This window comes from Diceros bicornis, chromosome 34, assembly GCF_020826845.1.
Source record: "Diceros bicornis minor isolate mBicDic1 chromosome 34, mDicBic1.mat.cur, whole genome shotgun sequence".
Taxonomy (NCBI): domain Eukaryota; kingdom Metazoa; phylum Chordata; class Mammalia; order Perissodactyla; family Rhinocerotidae; genus Diceros; species Diceros bicornis.
In genome coordinates, this window is record NC_080773.1 from 30,908,492 (window position 1) to 30,932,321 (window position 23,830).

At 37.6% G+C, this 23,830-nt stretch overlaps 1 protein-coding gene across 1 annotated transcript in view; it reads left to right on the forward strand.

Annotated features, from left to right (window-relative positions):
- Positions 1-23,830, forward strand: part of LOC131397312 (zinc finger protein 208-like) — a 649,542-nt gene that overhangs the window by 588,169 nt on the left and 37,543 nt on the right.

Consider the following 23,830-nt stretch of genomic DNA (forward strand, 5'->3'; position numbering starts at 1 on the left):
CAGTCATAATAAAACGTAGATGCACCAAATATTTTCCATGAAAACATTGGATTTACTGAATATGGGTCAATGTTAGTATACAAATAGAACTAATCATATGAATTTTTGCTAATAGTACCCACAACAGAAATTATTGTATAGTATTTCACTTTGCCGTAAACTATGAGATTTGTAATAAGTAATAATTTAAATAAGTGATAAAACATTTAGGGTAAAATCTAAATTATTCCTCATTATACAGCACGCAATTATCTGTTCATTATTTTTGAAAAAATTAATTTAAACTAATTAATATGTGATTTGAGAAAGATAATAAACTACAAAACAAGTGTGCAAAATGGAATTTTCAGGCATGAAATCTTGTGCATCGAATAAGTTGAAATAGGAGAAACACAAGGATGAGACTGAAAATGATGTTAGAACTTTGAAAACCAGTTAAATTATCAGAAGACACATTTGAGCCTGAAAAATGCTGAAGTCCTTAATTTTTCTGCTATCCAAATCAGTCACATGTGAATTTACCATTTCCTGAAAGTCTCCTTTCCTAACTTCACAAAGAAAAATTGTCTCACCTTGATCAACAGATTACAAATATTTTCAGAAGAGATGTAATTACTATCTCCATTAGACATATCAAACCTATAGAGAAAAATAATTATAATTCAGCGCGTCACTCAGTCACATTATTTCTGTCGAGATACAGATAATACAGTTATCTCCATCAAACTCATTATCAGGTGCACAGAACTTTAATGAGATAGCTATACTAATCATGTAAATTTCCCTGTGATTTCATAAATTAGATTGAATAGTGCAATAATTTCTGAATTACAATCTTAAGGATCATAAAAATCAGACTTTATTACTACTTGGAACAAACTCCAAGATCACTATCAGGGAGGGATCTATTAAAGCGCGTGAGGAGCAGTTAAGAGGTTGCTGTTGGATCTCAGATTGCCAGTCTTTCTCCATAAACTCAGCCTATGCCTCAGGAATTACTGCTTTTTCCTGTGTACTTGGACACTAAACCAATTTATACCCCCAAAAATTCCCTTTTCCAGACATGAGGGCCAACACAGACATAGATCCCAATATGCGCACCTCATTCCCTTACAGATTGTTCCACTCAGACTGACACAGAAAATACTCACCCTAGTCTTTTCTGATGCCAGAACAGTGGGTTTAGTGTGACAGTCACGATACCCCCTGCTTGTGTGGAAAGGAGGCAGCCAGTATTGAGATATAAGTTTGTGATCCTGTGACCTCACCTCCCCACAGAAATGCAATTATCACTTCACCTTTAGTTTCCATAACATTGCACAGCTGCGGCTGTTGAAACTGCTTCTTGAAAACTTTCTCCCAATTCCCAATTCCCAGAAACAGGTATAAGTTTCTAGCGAAGCTCTGCAAAGTGACAGGCTTAGTGTGTAGGAGAAAATTTTCCTTTTCCATAATACCTGGGCAGGGTCTCATGTGGCAAAAGCTGGAAATGTTCAGATCTGGCAGATGAGGGGGTGGCAGTGATTCACATGTATTTCATGGGACCCCATGCTTCCCTAAGAAATCCACTGTCCCCCCAAAATAATTGTCTGTTTATGCCCAGCCTGAGAACAGAAAACAGGGATGGTTATGAGCAAAGAAGTGGAAGGATGCAAAGGGCCTCAGAAGGAATTTTTAAGAAAAGAAGAGTGTAAGGAAGAAGATGATAAAATGAACATATGTTATAAATCATTAGTAATGCTTTGTACAACTCAGTGCAATTAATTGGAAAGTCTAGTTGACATGGCTATCTCTAAGAATACATATTTTATCAATATTGGTCCAAGAGGAGGTACAAATTCTGAGCTAAGCAATTTCCATAGAATAAACAGCAATATTTCTAAAAGAGATTCCTCACTGAAATGGCACCAGTTGATATGGTTTATCAATAGCATCCAACTACTCTTAAATATCAGATAAACCAACGCTACTTAGGCCATCCAAAAATACTGAAGAATAATACTTCCTAATAATTTTCCAAAATCTTACAAAGATCACCAGGAATATTTCACAAACATCATATATGCCTAAGGATCCAAAATTATTAAATATAATATTTTCAAATATTGCCACCCATAAAATATTACACCATGATCAAGTACAGCTTATATCTGTGTTCATGGATAGGGAGACTAAATACTGTTAAGATGTCAGGTCTTCCCAAATCGATCAGTCGATTCAATGAAATCCCTAGCAAAGTCCAAGAAAATTACTTTCTTAGTATATATCAATGTACTCATTCTAAAGTCTATATACAGGAAAGAGGCCCAAAATAACCAACACAATATTAAAGTGGAAGAAGAAATCAGAGGACTGACACTTCGAGACTTAATATAAAGCTGAATTAATTCAGATAGTGTGTCACTGGTAAAGCAATAGACAAATAGCTAAATGGAACAGAATACAGAGCCCAGAAGTAAACTCACACATGTACTGTCAACTTCTCTTTCACAAAAGAACAAAGGCAATTCAATGGAGAAAGGATAGCCTTTTCAGCAAATGGTCCTGGAACAAGGGGACATCCATTAGCAGAGCATTAGCTCAAAATGGATCATAAACTTAAATGTAAAACACAAAAATATAAAACTCCTAGAAGATAACATAGGAGAAAATCTAGATGGTCTTGGGTTCTGTGATAAATTTTTAGATACAACATCAAAGGCATGATCCATGAAAGAAATAAATTCTAAGTTGGACTTTATTAAAATTACAAACTTCTGCTCTATGAAAGACAGTCAAGGGAATGAGAAGAAAAGCCACAGATTGGGAGAAAATATTTGCAAAAGACGTATCTGATAATGGACTGTTATCTAAAATATACAAAGAACTGTTAAAACTCAACAATAATGGGACCGGCCCTACGGCTTGGTGGTTGAGTGCGCGCGCTCCGCTGCTGGTGGCCCGGGTTCGGATCTTGGGCGCGCACTGACGCACCGCTTCTCTGGCCATGCTGAGGCCATGTGCCACATGCAGCAACTAGAGGGATGTGCAGCTATGGCATGCAACTATCTACTGGGGCTTTGGGGGAAAAATAAATAAATAAAATTATTTTAAAAAAACAACAATAAGAAAACATCTCAATTTTTAAAATGGGCAAAAGATCTGTACAGACACCTCACCAAAGAAAATATAAACATAGAAAAGCATATGAACATATGCTTACGATCATACATCATTAGAGAATTGCAGATTAAAACAATGATATACCACTACATATTTATTAGAATGAATATAATCCAAAACAGTGGCACAACCAAATACTAGCATGGAGATGGAACAACAGGAACTTTCATTCACTGTAGATGGGAAAGCAAAATGATATACCCACCTTGGGAGGTAGATGAGAGTTTCTTACAAAATTAAATATCCTCTCATGTGCTCCAGAAATCTCACTTATAGGTTTTTACCCAAATGCCTTGGGCATTTATGTCCACACAAAGTCCTGCACACAAATGTTTATACCAGATCTATACATAGTTGCCAAAACTTGGAAGCAACCAAGATGTCCTTCAACAAGTGAAAGGATAAATAACTGTGACACATCCTTACAATGGAATACTATTCAGTGTTAAAAATAAATGAACTATTAATCCATGAAAAGAAATGGAAGAAACTTAAATGAATGTTACTAAGTAAAATAAGCCAATTTGAAAAGGCTACATACCAAATGATCCCAACAACATGACGTTCTAGAATAGGCAAAACTATAGAGACAGTAAAGATAGTGATTGCCCGGGTCAGAGAGAGGTATGAATACATATGCAAAAGGTTTTTTAGAGTAGTGAAACAATTCTGTATGATACTATAATGGTGGATAGGTATCATTACACACCTGTCAATATCCATAAAACGTATCAAACAAAGAATAAAACCTAATGTAAACTATGGACTTTGGTTGATAATGATGTGTGAAAATGTTGGTTCATTATAACAAATGTAAGACTCTGGTGCAGGTTGTTGAAGGTGGGGAGGCTTGGGTGTGTGACAAGTCTCTGGACTTTTTGCTCAATTAGACTGTGAAGTTAAAGCTGCTCTAAAAATAAAATCTATTTAAAAAATTATTATAACAAGTACAATGGAAATGAAGATCCAATATTTTTGTTATTGGCAGATGCAATAAATGACAGAGAAAATCTAAGTAAAATGATATAACACTGTTAGAACTAATAGGAGATATCAGCAAAATTACTAGATCCAAGATCAATTTACCAAAATCAATAGTATTCACATGTATTTCCCATTAGTAAAAATATAATTTGAAAGAAACATTATTGACAATACCAGCCTAGGTTAAATAGTTCCACAGGGTAAATCTAGGAAAAGCTGTCCAAAGCTTTATAAGGAAAATTATATTCTCTATATTATATGCCCTATATTACATTATAGGGCATTTAAATAAAAGAAGAGTTGAATCTATCCATAGTTGAAAAAAATCATAAAAAATTAATTCTTCCAAAACTAACGTGTAATTCAAATAATTCCAATCAAAATCTCAACAGGTTTTTCTTAGAACATTAAAGTGCAATTGAAAAATTAACAAATAAGAGCATAGGGACAAAAATAATAAAAGTAGACAAATCTGAAGAAATATTACAATGTGAGGAATTCACTCCTCCAGATATCACCCTCTATTTTAATAAAATATTAACAAAGAGAAGGTAGTACTGGTATAACAATAAACACAGAGGTTAATAAAGTGTAATATATGTCCCCTAAATATTCACATAAAGTATATACTGACACGTCAGATGTGGCTTTGGAAATCAGTAAGAAAATAATGAATAAACACAAATTTATTTACCTATTTAACCCTACGCTTTACAGGAATAAATGCCAAATTCACTACTTAAACACTTTAATTTTGCTTTGATATATTTTATTTTCTTTCTATGTTTTGGAAATTATTATGATATTTTGGAAATACCACTATAAATAAAGGGATTTTTATTATGTCAGAATTGGAGCACAAACATTCTTCAAAACATAGGCAAAGCCAAGAAGTGGTTGTTTTCCTGTATGCAGTAGGTCCAGAAACAATCTGGGAATTACAGAAATGTCTTTGAACATGAATGTTCAATCTGACATAATAAATTTAATCAGAAAGTAACCGAGCATGAAATTTCTATAAAAGTTCCATGCAAAAGAAATGGCATATGAGATGGTCATTCAAGAAACTGAAGAAAAGATTGTCCTTAAAAAATAATGAAGTAATACAGGGTGATGTTGGAATGGAAATAAGTCTTGGATAAAAGGTGTGTTTGGGTCCAAGTAATTAAATTTGTACATTACTTTCTTACAGAGATGATAGTCACTTGAAATATGATTATACAGAGGGAGATAAGCATATTTCATGTAGAAGTGGTCAGATTAAACTGGAGTGGAAAAGGGATAACACAAAAATGTTCTGGCTATTTTTTTTCCAACTTTGTTTAGGAAATATTGACAAATAAAAAAGTATATATTTAGGGTGTATAGTGAGATGGCTTGATATAGTAATACATTGTGAAATCATTACCACAATCAAGCTAATTAACAAATCCATCATGTCACATAATTACCATTTGTGTGTGTGTGTGTGTGTGTGTGTGTGTGTGTGTGTGTGTGGTGAGAACACTGAAGATCTACTCTCTTAGCAAATTTCAAGTTACAATGAAGTATTATCAACTATAGTCACTATGCTGTATGCTAGATCCCCAAAACTTGTTCATCCTATAAATAAATGTTTGTACCATTTGAGTAACAACTCCCCACCCCTGTCAGTCACCATTATACTTTCTGTTTCTGTGAATTTGACTATTTTAGACTCCATATAAAATGGAGATCGTACAGTATTTGTCTTTCATTGTCTAGCTTAGTTCACTTAGCCTAGTGTTCTCCAGGTTCATCCATGTTGTTGCAAGTGGAAGTATTTCCTGTTCTTTTATGGCTGAATAATATTCATTGTATGAATATATACTAATTTTTTATTCATTAATCTGTTAATAGACATGTAGGTGGCTTCCATATCATGGTTATTGTGAATAATTCTGCAATGAACACAGAGATATCTACGGCAGAGATATCTCTTTGAGATAGTGATTGTATTGCCTTTTGATATGTACCCAGATGTGGACTTGCTGAATCACATGGTAGTTCTATTTTTAATTTTTTGAAGAATCTTCATATTAGTTTTCCTTAGTGGCTCTGCCAATTTGCATTCCCATGAACGGTGTACAAGGGTTCTATTTTCTCCATATCCATTTACATATGATCCAAAAAAAAAATCCCTTCAACATAACACATCAATATATATGCACCCAACACAGGAGCACCAAAGGTTTTAAAGCAACTATTAACAGGCCTAAGGGGAGACATTGACAGCAACACAATAATAGTAGGGGATCTTAACACCCCACTTACATCAATGAATAGATCATCCAGACAGAAAGTCAACAAGGAAATAGTGGCCTTAAATGAAACACTACACCAGATGGGCTTGATAGATATACATAGAACATTCCACCCAAAAACAGCAGAAGACACATTCTTCTCAAGTGCACATGGAACATTCTCAAAGATAGACCACATGTTGAGCAACTAAGCAAGCCTCAATAAATTTAAGAAGATTGAAATTATATCGAGCATCTTTCCTGACCACAATGGTAAAAAACTAGAAATCAACTACAAGAAAAAAGCTGGGAAAGTCACAAATATGTGGAAACTAAACAACATGCGACTGAACAACAATTGGATCAATAAAGAAATCAAAGGAGAAATCAAAAAATACCTGGAGACAAATGAGAATGAATCCACAACATACCAAAGTTAGGGGATGCAGCAAAAGCAGTAGTAATAGAAAAATTTATAGCAATAAAGACCCACCTCAACAAATCAGAAAAATCTCAAATAAACAAGCTTACCCTATATATAAAGGAAGTAGAAAAAGAAGAATAAACAAAGCTCAAAGTCAGTAGAAGGAAGGAAATAATGAAAATAAGAGCAGAAATAAATGAAATAGAGACTAAAAAAAAATAGAAAGGATCAATGGAAATAAGTGCTGATTCTTTGAGAAGATAAACTAAATTGACAAAACCTTAGCCAGACTCACTAAGAGAAAAAGAGAGAAGACTCATATAAATAAAATCAGAAATGAAAGAGGAAAAATTGCAATAGACACCACAGAAATCCAAAAGATTATAAGAGAATATTGTGAAAAGCTATACACCAACAAATTGGATAACTTAGAAGAAATGGATAAATTCTTAGAATTATACAACCTCCGAAAACTGAATCAAGAAGAAATAGAGAATCTGAATAGACCAATCACAAGTAAAGTGATTGAAACAGTAATCAAAAACCTACCAAAACACAAAAGTCCAAGACCAGATGGCTTCTCTGGAGAAGTCTACCAAACATTTAAAGAATATTTAGGGCCGGCCACATGGCTTGGCGGTTAAGTGCGCATGCTCCACTGCTGGCTGCCCGGGTTCGGATCCCGGGCGCGTACCGACTCACTGCTTCTCTGGCCATGCTGGGGCCGCGTCCCACATGCAGCAACTAGAAGGACATGCAGCTATGACATACAACTATCTACTGGGGCTTTGGTGGGAAAATAAATAAATAAATAAAAATTATTTTAAAAAAAGAATATTTAATTCCTACCCTTCTCAAAACACTTCCAAAAAATTGAAGAGGACAGGACACTTCCTAATTTTATGAAGCTAACATTACCCTGATACCAAAACCAGACAACAACAACACAAAAAAGGAAAGTTACAGGCCAATACCGCTGATGAACATAGATGCAAAATTTCTCAACTAAATGTAGCAAATCAAATACAACAATACATTAAAAAGATCATACACCACCATCAAGTGGGGTTAATTCCAGGCATGCAGAAATGGTTCAACATCCACAAATCAATCAATGTGATAAGCCACATTAACAAAATGAAGAATGAAAATCACATGATCATGTCAATAGATGCAGAGAAAGCATGTGACAAGATCCAATATCCATTTATGATAAAAACTCTCAATAAAATGGGTATAGATAGAAAGTACCTCAACATAATAAAGGCCATATATGACAAACCCACAGCCAACAACATACTCAATGGAGAAATAGTAAGTCATTCCCCTGATGACAGGAACAATACAAGGATGCTCACTCTTGCCACTCTTATTCAACATAGTACTGGAAGTTTTAGCCAGAGCAATTAGGCAAGAAAAAGAAGTAAAAGGGATCGAAATTGGGAAGAAAGAAGTGAAACTCTACTTGTGGATGACATGATTCTATATATAGAAACCCTAAAGAATCCACCAAAAAACTATTAGAACAATCAAAAAACACAGTCAAGTTGCAGGGTACAAAATCAACATACAAAAATCAGTTACATTTCTATACACTAATAATGAACTAGCAGAAAGAGAAATCAAGAATACAATCCAATTTACAATAGCAAGAAAAAAAGAATAAAATACGTAGGAATAAGTTTAACTAAGGAAGTGAAAGACCTATACATTGAAAACTATGACACATTATTGAAAGAAATTGAAGAAGACATAAAGAAATGGAAAGATATTCCATGTTAATGAATTGGAAGAATATAAACATAGTTAAAATGATCATATTACCTAGAGCAATATACAGATTCAATGCAATCCCATTCAGAATCCCAATGACATGCTTCACAGAAATAGAACAAAGAATCCTAAAACATATATGAAACAAAAAAAGACCCCGAGTAGCCAAAACAATCCTGAGAAAAAAGAACAAAGTTGGAGGTATCACACTCCCTGAATTCAAATCATACAACAAAGCTATAGTAACCACGCAGCATGCTACTGGCAGAAAAACAGACACAGAGATCCATGGAACAGAACTGAGAGCTCAGAAATAAAGCCATACATCTATGGACAGCTAATTGTTGACAAAGAAGCCGACAATATGCAATGCAGAAAGGAAAGTCTCTTCAATAAATGGTGTTGGTAAAACTGGACAGCCACTTGCAAAGGGATGAAATAAGACCATTATCTTACACTATACACAAAAATTAACTCAAAATGGATTAAAGACTTGAATGTAAGACCTGAAGCCATAAAACCCTTAGAAAAAAATATAGGCAGTAGACACTTTGACATTGGACTAGCAGTATGTTTTTGAACACCACGTCTACTCAGGCAAGGTAGACAAAAGAAAAAATAGACAAATGGGACTACACCAGACTAAAATGTTTTTGCAAGGCAAAGGAAACCATCAACAGAACAAAATGACAACCCACCAACTGGATGGAATGTTTTCATCCAATGGAATGGATGAAAATATTTGCAAATCATATAACTGACAAGGAGTTAATTTCTAAAATATATAAAGAACTCATGCAACTCAACAACAACAAAAAATGAGCAAGCCAATCAAAAAATCAGCAGAGGATGGAGCCAGCCCGGTGGCGTAGTGGTTACATTTGCACACTCCGCTTCTGTGGCCCAGGATTCGCAGGTTCAGATCCTGGACACAGACCTATGCACCGCTTATCAAGCTATGCTGCGGCAGCGTCCCATAGATAATGTAGAGGAAGATGGGCACAGATGTTAGCCCAGGGCCAATCTTCCTCAGCAAAAAGAGGAGGATTGGCAACAGATGTTAGCTCAGGGCTGATCTTCCTCAGAAAAAAAAAATGGGCAGAGAATATGAACAGGCATTTTTCCAAAGAAGATATACAGATGACCAATAAACACTTGAAAAGATGTTCAACATCACTAACTTTCAGGGAAATGCAAATCAAAACTGCAATAAGATATCACCTCACACCCGCCAGAATGTCTATAATTAACAAGACAATAAATAACAAGTATTGAACATGATGTGGAGAAAAGGGAACCCTCATACACTGCTGGTGGGAATGCAAGGTGGCGCAGTCACTGTACAAAACACTATGTAGATTTCTCAAAAAATTAAAAATAGAAATACAACATGATCCAGCTATTCCACTACTGGGTATTTATCCGAAGAATATAAAATCAACAATTCAAAAAGATTTATGCACTCCTGTGTTCATTGCAGTATTATTTACAATAGCCAAGATGTGGAAGCAACCTAAGTGCCCATCAATGGACGAATGGATAAAGAAGATGTAGTACATATGTATACGATGGAATACTACTCACTGATAATAAAAGACAAAATTGTGACATTTGTGACATTGATAGACCTTGAGGTTACTATGCTAAGGGAAATAAGTCAAATGGAGAAAGTCAAATATCTTATGATTTCACTCATAGGTGGAAGATAAAAACAAAAACAACTATAACAAACAAACACATAGATACAGAGATTAGATTGGTGGTTACCAGAGGGGAAAGGGGGAGGGAAGACAAAAGGGGTGAAAGGGCACATGTGTAGGTGATGGATGGTAATTAGTCTTTGGGTGGTGAACATGATGCATTCTACACAGAAATAAAAATATAATGATGTACACCTGAAATTTATATAGTGTTATAAACCAATGTTACCTCAATAAAAAAAAAAACACAACAAAACAAAAGATAACGAGTGTTGGCAAGCATGTGGAGAAATTGGAACCCATGTATTCTGTTGATGGGAATGTAAAATCATACATCCACTATGGAAAATTGTATGGCGGTTCCTCAAAAAATTAAAAATATAACTGCCATATGACCTAGCAAGCCCACTTCTAGGTATATATCTAAAAGAATTTAAATCAGATTCTTGAAAAGATTTATGTACTCCCATGTTCACTGCAGCATTATTCACAATAGAGAAGATATGGAAACAACCTAAATGTCCATTGATGGATGAATGGATAAAGAAAATGGCATATGCATACAATGGAATGTTTTTTGGCCTTTAAAAAGAAGGAAATCCTGCCGTATGTGACAATGTAGATGAACCTGGAGGACACTATGCTAAATTAAATAAGCCATTAACAGAGGACAAACACTGCATGATCCCACTTATATGAGATATCTAAAATAGCCAAACTCATAAAAACATAAAGTAGAATGGTGATTGCCAAAAGCTCAGGGAGATGAGAAAATGGGAAGTTGCTGTTCAACATGTGTAAAGTTTTAGTTGTATGAACTAAAATGAATAAGTTCCAGAAATCTGTTATGCAACGTTGTGCTTTTAGTTAACAACACTGTGTTGTGCACATAAAAACATTAAAATGGTAGATCTCCTGTTAAATGTTCTTACCACCATTTTAAAAAGTTAGAAGAGGGAAAGAGGAAGGGTAAAGGGGCACATATGTATGGTCACAAATGGAAACCAGACTGTTGGTGGTGAACACAATGACGTCTAGACAGAAACTGAAATATAACAATGTACACCTGAAATTTACACGATGTTATAAGCCAATATGACCTCAATACAATTATATGTATATAATTTTAAAAATTGGTAAAAATTTAGCAGATCCAGAATTTGAACTGTCTGAACACAAATCCAAAACTCTGTGCTAAGTTCTTTATTATACTGTGAGAATTTTTATGATACTGAAAGCCACAGAAGAGTCCCTCAATGTCTGACTGCCTTCAGTTGGATGGGTGAGGTACAGATTATTTCATAGAACTCCTATCCTTTGATATTTAGGTTGATTAAATTTTTACTCAGTTGCTAAATAAAATGAATTTACTATCTGATTTAAAAAGCAGGCTTTATATTTTGCTGGTCTCACTTTATAGAATTATTTATTCTGTGTCATATCATTCCTATATATTGTTTTCAGTAACACATGAATTCAATATCTGTAAATATCTAACACATCAGATAGAGAAAGTTTCTCTGGAAGAGAGAGTTTGTTACTTTTTTTTCCAGAACTTTCAGTCTAGTCTGGCCCATTAATACCATCCTGTTTAAAAATGTAGTTTCTGGCTGGCCCCATGGCTTGGCGGTTGGGTGTGTGCGCTCTGCTGCTGGCGGCCCCGGTTCGGATCCCAGGCGCGCACCGGCGCACCGCTTGTCCGGCCATGCTGAGGCTGTGTCCCACGTGCAGAGACTGGAAGGATGTGCAACTATGACGTGCAACTATCTGCTGGGGCTTTGGGGGAAAAAAATAAAGGAGGAGGAGGATTGGCAATATATATTGGCCCAGAGTTGGTCTTCCTCAGCAAAAAGAGGAGGATTAGCATGGATGTTAGCTCAGGGCTGATATTCCTCACAAAAAAAAAAAATAAATAAATAAATAAAAATGTAGTTTCTTCGATCCTGGTCAACATATAGCTGGTGGAGTATTTAGTGGGCCCTAAACACAACATGCTGTCTATCTTTCCTTACATCCTCAGGCTGTGATCCCAACTCCAGGAATTTTGGGTATCAAAGCCCTCCCAGGGTGATATGCCTGAATGGGAAATTTTTCATCTTTTCGAAATTTAATTTAATTTTTATTTTTACTTCCATATGATTCAAAGAGAGGATTTTTCAAAGAATATGAGAAGCCTGGTTGGAGAGAAGAGAAAATGGAGACAAGGCTCTGGAGTATAGGTAAGATGTAGTCTAGAGAGCTAACCTTCACTTGCATAAGAAAAGGAGGAAATAAAGTAGTTGAAAACACATATGTTAACCAGGAATATCAAAGGTAGAAAATTAAAGGCTTTGAAGTTCTCAAAACTTGTTACTTTGGGAGGAAGGGAGGATACTGCAACTGACCTGGGACACGACATTCACCTGAAAACCAGCCATTCGCTCCTCTACTTACCTCTTCTTTGGGATTTTTACTCAAATGAGATGATTTTGAGAAATCACTCCTGAGTTTTCAGAATGCGCCTTTTTCGTGGCATCAACATACCCTCTCCTCTGCTCCTACCACAGTACAGGCTGGAAGACTTTGAATGCAGAGAGCACTGTCCTCTGCAGTCCTCTGCTATGGAAATGATTCACAAACCGTGGGCTCCTACACATAGGCCAAAATGTGAGTCTCTCCTCTATCTCATGTGTCCTGCTAGAGATGCCCAAAAATTCTGCTACAGCAATGGGGTTATGGGCTAGACTCACCATCCCTAAAAGCCCATAGAGAGCAGAAACATGTTACATCCTCATGGACCACAGCCTGGACTCGAACTTCAGAAATGTGTCCAGGAATAAAGTGGGAAGAGTAACAGGCAAGGATCAGGCCATGGTAGGGGTTGAGTTTAGGGTTCCTTGCCTGATTTATGTCTCTGATTCACCCAAGTATTGAGAAATATGGATTCATTTCCAGGTGGTAGAAAAGCAGAAGGGGCCAAGAAGAAACAGGAAGTAGAAAATGGAATCAATGCTGTGTGGAATCCACCTTAAGTTCAGCCATGGTGTATTAAGTATCCTCAGAAAAAAATAATAGTTCTTCATCTGAGGTACACTGTGGCCTTGGAAATCTAGGCACTGAGCACACACAATCTTCACTAGAATTCCATGCCTGCATCACAGAGCAATGGAACAGTCCTTAAGGATTCTTAAGGGTGAAGAAGGAGACCAAAAGGAGAAGATGAATACACAGTCTCTGCCTTACTAACTCCTTCCTGGCCCAACACAATCACCCCACTCTTCTCTGGGCCTCCCTACCTTCCATCTCCATCCTCTGATCATATCTTATGTACACTTCGGAATAATGCTCTAGTTCTTTCACTTCTGTTAATCCACATGTGACCCAAAAATCACCTGTGAATAGCTTCGCTCCTTGCAAATTTCAGGTGTGACACCATCAAATCCATGGCCTTAAAAGTCTGAAGATTTCCCAAGTATTTTTACTAATTCCAAGGGATTTACACTCTCAGGATCTCCACTATCCTAAACTTAGTCTTCTCTGCAAAGTGAGTCAACTCAGACATAGAATTCAGTCCTCACAAAAGAGTCTGTTTTTTGAAGAAGCCTCAGTGAGCCCTGTGACCTTTAGTAAAAATGCTGTAAGATGACACAAGGGGAGAGAGATGCTAGGAAACCCTATAGCAAATGATTTAAAAAACACGTATAATAATTGCTTTTCTTCTAAAGCCCATTCTGTGCTGCTCTGCCAATAAGGACTCTCAACTCTTCCCTTTCCACCTATACAATGTCCCACCCCGCTGATCCCTCTCTGCTCTCTCCCAGGTCACCTCCCTGTCCCAACACTTTACATTCTTTACCACTCATATAGTGATCAACTTGCTTTCCAAAATTTACACCCAGGGCCAGCCCAGTGTCATAGCAGTTAAGTGCACGTGCTCCACTTCGGTGGCCCAGGGTTCGCAGGTTCGGATCCCAGGCATGCACTAACATACCGTTCGTCAAACCATGCGGTGGCAGCGTCCCATATAAAGTAGAGGAAGATGGGCACGGGTGTTAGCCCAGGGCCAATTTACTCAGCAAAAAAAAGAGGAGGATTGGCGGCAGATGTTAGCTCAGGGCTAATCTTCCTCAAAAAAACCCCCAAATTTACAACCATGTGCACACCTAAGCCATCCTTATTTGGAGAGTAGGTGAGACTTCTCTTAGCAAAATCCAACCTATTAAGAGGGAGGGAAAGTGTGTACGTGTGTTTGTGTGTATATATGTATGTACGTATATATTATGTATGTATCTACATATATATGTGAGTATATATATATATATGTATATATAATCACACATACTAATACTTTCCAGAAGTACGAAGAGTCCAAGACTTTAGCTGAACTCCTAGCAAATAAATTATCCCACAATGGTTTCCTGGATGCACTTAGAAGATACAAGACTCCAGAGTGAGAGGAACGGATTTTATTATTCATGGCACAGCAAGCAACATGAGCTTAATATTTGCATTGGTTCCCTTTGCCCCCCAAGCCTCACACTTTCCCAGCCTTTTCCAGGAAACGGTATCCTCATTGTCCTGCATGGCAAACAAATCTTTTCTTGATCTCAGAAGAAGTCCCTATATCTACCTTCCAAGGCTCTTTTCTGTACAGACATCCTTGGGAAAACAGTCAGGAAGAAAATCTGTAAATCACTCTGCCCATAAGACATGCAGAAACTTGAAAATTCCATCGATATCCACTCCTCATTTCTATACTGTCTTGGCTTCTGGAAAATTTTCCTATGAGTACACTACTCCATTGGGCATTTTGGTTAAACACAGACAATGAGGCTGAGAAGAATTACATTCATCATTTGATTAAGATTACTATCAATTGGACTCCATGCAGCAGGATCAGGTTAACCTCAGTATTGACCTCAGTAATGCACCCAAAGGTCTCAGACTCAGTCAGCTGAATAAATATCAGAAGCCATCAGGACATGCCTTAGAAAGTCAGAGTATAGGGTCTGGCCCAGTGACATAGCGATTAAGTTTACATGCTCTGCTTCGGCAGCCTGGGGTTCACCGCTTCAGATCCTGGGTGCTGACCTACGTACCACTCATCAACCATGCTGAGGTGGCATCCCATATAGAATAACTAGAAGGATGTACAACTGACATACAACTATCTACTGGAGCTTTGGGGAGAAAAAAGGGAAAAAGGAGGAAGATTGGCAACAGATATTAGCTCAGGGCCAATCTTCCTCAAAAAAAAAAAAGTCAGAGTACAAATGGTCCAGAAAGTGTAAATGGTGACAGAGATTAGTTTCAAGGATCACAGTGGTGTGTCTGGAGTCAGCTGACTGTCATGCTGAAGACATCAACAAAGGTAAGGCGTGGCTGATAGCCTCAAGAGGAAGGTCAAAGGTCCAATGGAGTGGCCCAGGGCCTTCCCAACAGTGAGACAAGCAGAACAAACAGGAACTTGTGGCTCCTTTCACCAGGAACCACGAGTCTTGTATGCAGTGACAGCCTCTGCATCAGAGACAGAGTTGGGCTAGATCATCAGCTTCATGGTGGTCACTCTCTTCAGGAAACAGGCAACAGTAAATACTTTCCTCTCAATAATTACTTTAAATGTAAAAGGACTGAACTCACCAAAAGATACAGAGTGGCTGAATAGACAAAAAACCAGGATCTAACTGAATGCTATCTCCAAAAAACTCACTTTAGATTCAAAGGCACACATAGTTTGAAGTGAAAGGATGGAGAAAGATATTCCATGTAAATGGTAAGCAAAAGAAAGCAGAAGTGGCTATATTTATAACAGATGTCAAAAGCTATCCCTAGAGGGGCCAGCCCAGTGGTGCAAGGGGTTAAGTGTGCACGTACTGCTGCGGCAGCCCGCGATTCTCTGGTTCGGATCCGGAGCGCGCACCAACGCACCACTTGTCAAGTCATGCTGTGGTGGCATCCCATATAAAGTGGAGGAAGATGGGCATGGATGTTAGCCCAGGGCCAGTCTTCTTCAGCAAAAAGAGGAGGATTGGCAGATGTTAGCTCAGGGCCGATCTTCCTCACAAAAAAAAAAAAGCTATCCCTAGAAACAAAGAAAGCCATTACATAATTACAAAAAGATCAGTTCAACAGGAAGATACAACAAATGTAAATGTGTATGCACCAAACATCAGAACATCTAAGTATGTAAAATAAATAGTGACAGATCTGAAAAGAGAAATGGACAGGAATATGATATAGTAGGAGAATTCAGTATTCCACTTTCAATAATGGATAGAACATCCAGACAGAAAATCCTAAGGAAACAACGGAGTTAAACAACACTATAGACCAAATGAACATAACAGACATATGTTGAACTTTTCACCCAACAGCAGAAGAATACACATTCTTATCAAGTGCACACAAAACACTCTGCAGAGAGAAGGCATTTGACAAGATACAACATCCATTTATGATAAAAACTCTCAATAAAATGGGAATAGAAGGAAAGTACCTCAACATAATAAAGGCCATATATGACAAACCCACAGCCAACATCATACTCAACGGGGAAAGACTGAAAGCCATTCCTCTGAGAACAGGAACGAGGCAAGGCTGCCCACTCTCACCACTCCTGTTCAACATAGTACTGGACGTTTTGGCCAGAGCAATTAGGCAAGAAAAAGGAATAAAAGGAATCCAAATAGGTAACGAAGAAGTGAAACTCTCCCTATTTGCAGATGACATGATTGTACATATAGAAAACCCTAAAGAATCTGTTGGAAAACTATTAGAAATAATCAACAACTACAGCAAAGTTGCAGGGTACAAAATCAATCTACAAAAATCAGTTGCATTTCTGTATGCTAATAATGAACTAACAGAAAGAGAGCTCAAAAAGATAATACCATTTACAATTGCATCAAAAAGAATAAAATACCTAGGAATAAATCTTACCAAGGAGGTGAAGGATCTATACAATGAGAACTACAAGACATTATTGAAAGAAATCCATGATGACATAAAGAAATGGAAAGATATCCCATGCACGTGGATTGGAAGAATAAACATAGTTAAAATGTCTATATTACCTAAAGCAATCTACAGATTCAATGCAATCCCAATCAGAATCCCAATGACATTCTTCACAGAAATAGAAAAAAAGAATACTAAAATTTATATGGGGCAACAAAAGACCCCGAATAGCTAAAGAAATCCTAAGAAAAAAGAACAAAGCAGGAGGCATCACAATCCCTGACTTCAAAACATACTACAAAGCAATAGTAATCAAAACAGCATGGTACTGGTACAAAAACAGACACACAGATCAATGGAACAGAATTGAAAGCCCAGAAATAAAACCACACATATACGGACAGCTAATTTTCGACAAAGGTGCTAAGAACATGCAATGGAGAAAGGAAAGTCTCTTCAATAAATGGTGTTAGGAAAACTGGACAGCCACATGCAAAAGAATGAAAGTGGATCATGTGCTATCGCCATTCACAAAAATTAACTCAAAATGGATCAAAGACCTGTAGGTGAGACCTGAAACTATAAAAATCATAGAAGAAAATATAGGCAACACACTATTTGACATTGGTTTTAAAGGAATCTTTTCGGATGACATGCCTACCCAGACTAGGGAAACTAAAGAAAAAATAAACAAGTGGGACTTTATCAGATTAAAGAGCGTCTATGAGACAAATGAAACCAGAATCAAGATGAACAGACAACCCACCAGCTGGGAGAGAATATTTGCAAAACATACATCTGACAAGGGGTTGATCTCCATAATATATAAAGAACTCACACAACTGAACAACAAAAAAACAAACAACCCGATCAAAAAATGGGCAGAGAAAAATGAAGAGACACTTCTCCAAGGAAGATATACAGATGGCCAATAGGCACATGAAAAGATGCTCAACATCACTAATCATCAGGGAAATGCAAATCAAAACAACACTAAGATATCACCTCACGCCCATTAGAATGGCTGTAATCACCAAGACAAAAAACAACAAATGTTGGAGAGGATGTGGAGAAACAGGAACCCTCATACACAGCTGGTGGGAATGCAAATTGGTGCAGCCTCTATGGAAAACGGTATGGAGATTCCTCAAAGAATTAAAAATAGAGATGCCCTATGATCCAGCCATCCCACTACTGGGAATCTATCCAAAGAACCTGAAATCAACCATCCAAAGAGGCTTATGCACCCCTATGTTCATTACAGCATTATTCACCATAGCCAAGAAGTGGAAGCAACCTAAGTGTCCCTCGACTGACGATTGGATTAAGAAAATGTGGTATATATATACAATGGAATACTACTCAGCCATAAAAAAAGACAAAATCGTCCCATTTGCAACAACATGGATGGGCCTGGAGCATATTATGTTAAGTGAAATAAGCCAGAAAGAGAAAGACAAACACTGTATGATCTCACTCATATGTGGAATATAAACCAACACATGGACAGAGAAAACTGGACTGTGGTTACCAGAGGCAGTGGGGGTGGGGGTGGGCACAAGGGGTGAAGAGAGTCATATATATGGTGATGGACAAACAAAAATGTACAACCCAAAATTTCACAATGTTAGAAACCATTAAAACATCAATTAAAAAAAAAAAACACTCTGCAGAATAGGTTGCATGTTAGATCACAAAATAGTCAAAAAATTCAGGAAGATCGAAATCACACCAAGTATCTTTTTTGGGGCCAGCCCCGCGGCTTAGCAGTTAAGTGCACGCGCTCCGCTACTGGCGGCCTGGGTTTGGATCCCGGGCGCGCGCACTGACACACCACTTGTCCAGCCACGCTGAGGCCGCGTCCCACATACAGCAACTAGAAGGTTGTGCAACTATGACATACAACTATCTACTGGGGTTTTGGGGAGAAAAAGGGGCAAAAAGGAGGAGGATTGGCAATAGATGTTAGCTCAGGGCTGATCTTCCTCACAAAAAAAAAAAGTATCATTTTCAACCATAATAGGATGAAACTAGAAATCAGAAGCAGCAAGAAAATGGGAAAATTCACAAGTATGTGGAAACTAAATAACACACCCTTGACCAGCCATTGATTCTCCCTGTTTGTCACTAATTGAATCTCTTTGATACCCAGTGGACCAGGGTTGCTTCCTCGCTATTTTAAGTTAAACATTCCAAAAGCATAAGGTAGAAGCTCAGAGTTGTGTGGGCCACTTCTATTGGAAGTTGAGATGTTTTCTTCTTAACAAACTGAAAATGATTTAGCTCAAAGCTCTTTGCAAATTCGTGGAGATGAAAGTGCTGCAAGAGACTGCCAGCTATCCAGGCCCTGGGGGCTCAGGAACCTCTGTTGAAGATGGACACGAGGCAGCGATTGGATTCGAGAACATCGGAGTCTCCCACGATTAGAACAGTTTATTTACCTAAGGAGAGACTGCATTTGTCCATGTAGGTGATGGAGAGTAAAACGTGGAATGCAAAACTCTGCCTGGGCAGAATGCTTGATTTCATGCTGACTCCCATCAGAACATAATTCCATTTGCATTCCCCATTCACCTAAGAAGCAGAAATGCATCCCTGGAGTCAGTTCCAGGCACTGGATAGTATCCTGTGTTTGCTTAAGTAATTAATTTCTAAATATATATATATATTTTTTTTTGCTTTGTCTTCTTTTTATTTTTTTTATTTTTTATTTTCTTTTTTTAAATTTTTTGTTTATTGCAGCGCTATTCACAGTAGCCAAGACTTGGAAGCAACCTAAGTGCTCATCAAGGGACGAATGAATAAAGAAGATGTGGTATATATACACAATGGAATACTACTCAGCCATAAGAAAGGATGAAATCCAGCCATTTGTGACAACACGGATGGACATTGAGGGTATTATGCAAAGTGAAATAAGTCAGACGGAGAAGGTCAAATGCCGTACGATCTCTCTCATTAAGTAGTAGATAATAACAACAAACAAACACATAGAGACAGAGATTGGATTGGTGGTTACCAGAGGGGAAGGGAGGAGGGAGGAGGGCAAAAGGGATAATTCTAAATATATTTCTAATGTATTCAATTTTTCTTTATCTTTTTTCTCAGAGTTACCTTGAAGAATAATTTTAACTTGAAAATTGTAAAATATTTTAATCTAAGTTTTTGTTTTCTATTTCCATATGTTTTGTGTTAAGTGTGCCTGTTAAGGCCACAAAAGATGTCCTCTTTTGGAAATATTCGGATTTGATTTTTAAATAATTAAATATTAATTTTGCAGTATTTCCAGAGACATTTGATAGGGGTGTTTATTCTTTTATATGAACAATAAAAATAGTAAAACTAAATTTTCAAATTTTCAGTATCATTATTTACACTCTTCAGATTTTTAATTTGAAACACCTAAGTTAATATCTCTTTTTCTTTGGAAATTCTAAAGGTGATGTTGGCTGGAGTCTGAGTTGACTAGATCACAACTTTACATGCAGCAGAAATTTCAAAAAGGTTATTCCCAGTAGAGGGCACCCTTCTATTTTTCCCAGAACTAATACAACTTTTTAAAAGTAATTAAATACTTAGAATTACATGGATTTAAACTTTAGAGGATAAGTTTCTCTTAGGTAAGAGAATAGAAACAATCCTGGGGCTCATATGGGGGATGTGGGCTGTTTACTCTGACATCAACCAATTCTCCAATTGTCCTGAGACCAACTGGGTGCCCAACAATTCAATTCAATTCTGACACTATCTACCTGGAGTTAACCTCAGATCCCACAAGTTAAAGGACTCAGTTCCACAAAACTGCCCCCTACTCCAGATGCCAATCACAAGTTCAGGTTGTCACGTGTACTTCTGACTGATTGGCTATAAATTGGGGGTTCTCACATCCCCCCCCCCCCGACCCAGGTCTAATAATTTGCTAGAATGGCTCACAGAACTCGGGAAATCACTTTACTTACTGTTACAGGTTTATTTTTATTTTTATTTATTTATTTATTTTTTTGTGAGGAAGATCAGCCCTGAGCTAACACCTGTGTCAATCCTCCTCCTCTTGCTGAGGAAGACCGGCTCTGAGCCAACATCTATTGCCAATCCTCCTCCTTTTTTTTCCCCCCAAAGCCCCAGCAGACAGCCGCACGTCACAGTTGCACATCCTTCCAGTTGCTGTATGTGGGACGCCACCTCAGCTTGGCGGGAGAAGCAGTGCGTCAGCGCGTGCCCGGGATCTGAACCCGGGCCACCAGCAGCGGAGCATGCACACTTAACCACCAAGCCAGGGGGCCAGCCCCTACCAGTTTATTTTAAAAGACACAACTCAGGAACAGCCAAATGGAAGAGATGCATAGGGCAAAGTGTGGGGAGAGGGGTGTGAAGACTCCATGCCCTCTCTAGGTGCGGCACCCTCCAAGCACCTTGATGTGTTCATCAACCAGGAAGTTCTCTGAATCTCATTTTTCAAGAGTTTATATAGAGCTCAACTTCCAGCTCCTCCTCCCTTCCCCAGAAGTCAGTGGGTGAGGCAGAAAGTTTCAACCCTCTAATCACTTGGTCTTTTGTGTGAACAGTCCCATCCTGAGTCTATCTAGGGGCCTCACTCTAAGTCACCCCATTAGCATTGTCGATGCAAATAATCAATAACCAATCTATAGATAAGAAAGAGTGATATTTATTGAGCTAAGAGCTAGTCCAGAAGTGCTCCCTTCTGAAGGGAAGAAAGCACTCCAGGGAAGCGTGGTTTGCAGTATGGTTATGTACCATTTCAGAACAAAGAACATACATCAAGCATGACAGGAATACAATTTTTTTCCCAAAGTCACAAGGAGATGTTTTGCTGCAGTTTAACACATACACAGCAGGTCAACTTGGTCTTAGTTCTCTGGGAAGAAAACTTATCTTCAAAGCAGTACTGGTATTGGCATAAGAGAGAGGAAGATATTACATCCCTATCTTTAGAGTGCATTCTTTGCTTTGGGAAAATGTTTGAAGCAGATGGACAATGCATGTTTGGTGGGCCGTAAGTCAGGCTGCTCTGGGAAAAACAAGTTTTAGGCTGAATCAGATTTAAACCAGACTACCATATGATCCAGCTATTCCACTGCTGGGTATTTATCCAAAGAACTTGAAAACACCAATGCGTAAAGATCCATGCACCCCTGCGTTCATTGCAGCGTTATTCACAATAGCCAAGACTTGGAAGCAACCTAAGTGCCCAACAAGGGACAAATGGATAAAGAAGCTGTGGTATATATACACAATGGAATACTACTCAGCCATAAGAAACGATGAAATCCAGCCATTTGTGACAACATGGATGGACATTGAGGGTATTATGCAAAGTGAAATAAGTCAGAGGGAGAAGGTCAAATACTATATGATTTCCTTCATTAAGTAGTAGATAATAACAACAATAAACAAACACATAGAGACAGAGATTGGATTGGTGGTTACCAGAGGGGACTGGGGGAGGGAGGAGGGCAAAAGGGATAATTCAGCATATATGTGTGGTGATGGGTTGTAATTGGTATTTGAGTGGTGAACATGATGTAATCTATGCAGAAATAGAAGTATAATGATGTACACCTGAAATTTATACAATGTTATAAACCAATGTTACTGCAATAAACAACAACAAAAAAAAGATTTAAACCAGAATAGATTCCCCATACACCTCAATATGTGAAAACTTATTATTCTTATTATTTTCATCACCATTAACTCAGGTGTTATCGAAATGGCTCTTTATGAATAATAAAAAACTCTCCTATCACTCAGGAAATTCCAAGGGCTTTAGAAGTTCCGTGCCAGGAACTGAGGAAAAAGACCCAATATAGCCCACCTTATAGCACAGGGGAGGAATGTGGAAGACCATTTTAACTAAAATCTACATATGCATACAATCTAACAAGTGCAAAGATAAATTATATAATTAGGTGGAAATATTTTAAATAATCCTGAAAAATTCACTCACTTTTCTTCAGTGCCACTGTAGTAAATTTTTAAAATAGATATTTTTCTTTGAGTATACTTAAAAACAAATGGTTCTTGAATGTCAGAGAATTGTATATAAACTCTTTTCTCTTTGTATATTTATTTTTCTCTCAGAATACTAATGTGAAAATTAACTTAAATCTCTAAAGACAGAAAAGTCAGCTAAATCTTGATCTTAGTTCTGTGTGTAATCAATGCATTACCATCCACTTGAACTAACTCTCACAGCCCCGTCTTCATATACAATGTAGAAATTCTGTCCATCAGCATTCCAGCTCATACTTTGAACCACTGATTTATTTCTTTATTATTGATCATCTCTTCATACTAAGAAGCTGTTTTCACAAATTAAAAAAAAATTACAAATCGAGGGCTGGCCCAGTGGCATAGTGGTTAAGTTCGGTGCACTCTGCTTTGGCAGCCCAGAGTTCGTGGGTTCAGATCCTGGATGCAGACATACACCACTCATCAAGCCATGCTGTGGTGGCAACCCACATACAAAATAGAGGAAGATTGGCACAGATGTTAGCTTAGGGCTAATCTTCCTCAAGCAAAAAGAGGAGGATTGGCAACAGGTATTAGTTCAGGGCCAGTTTTCCTCA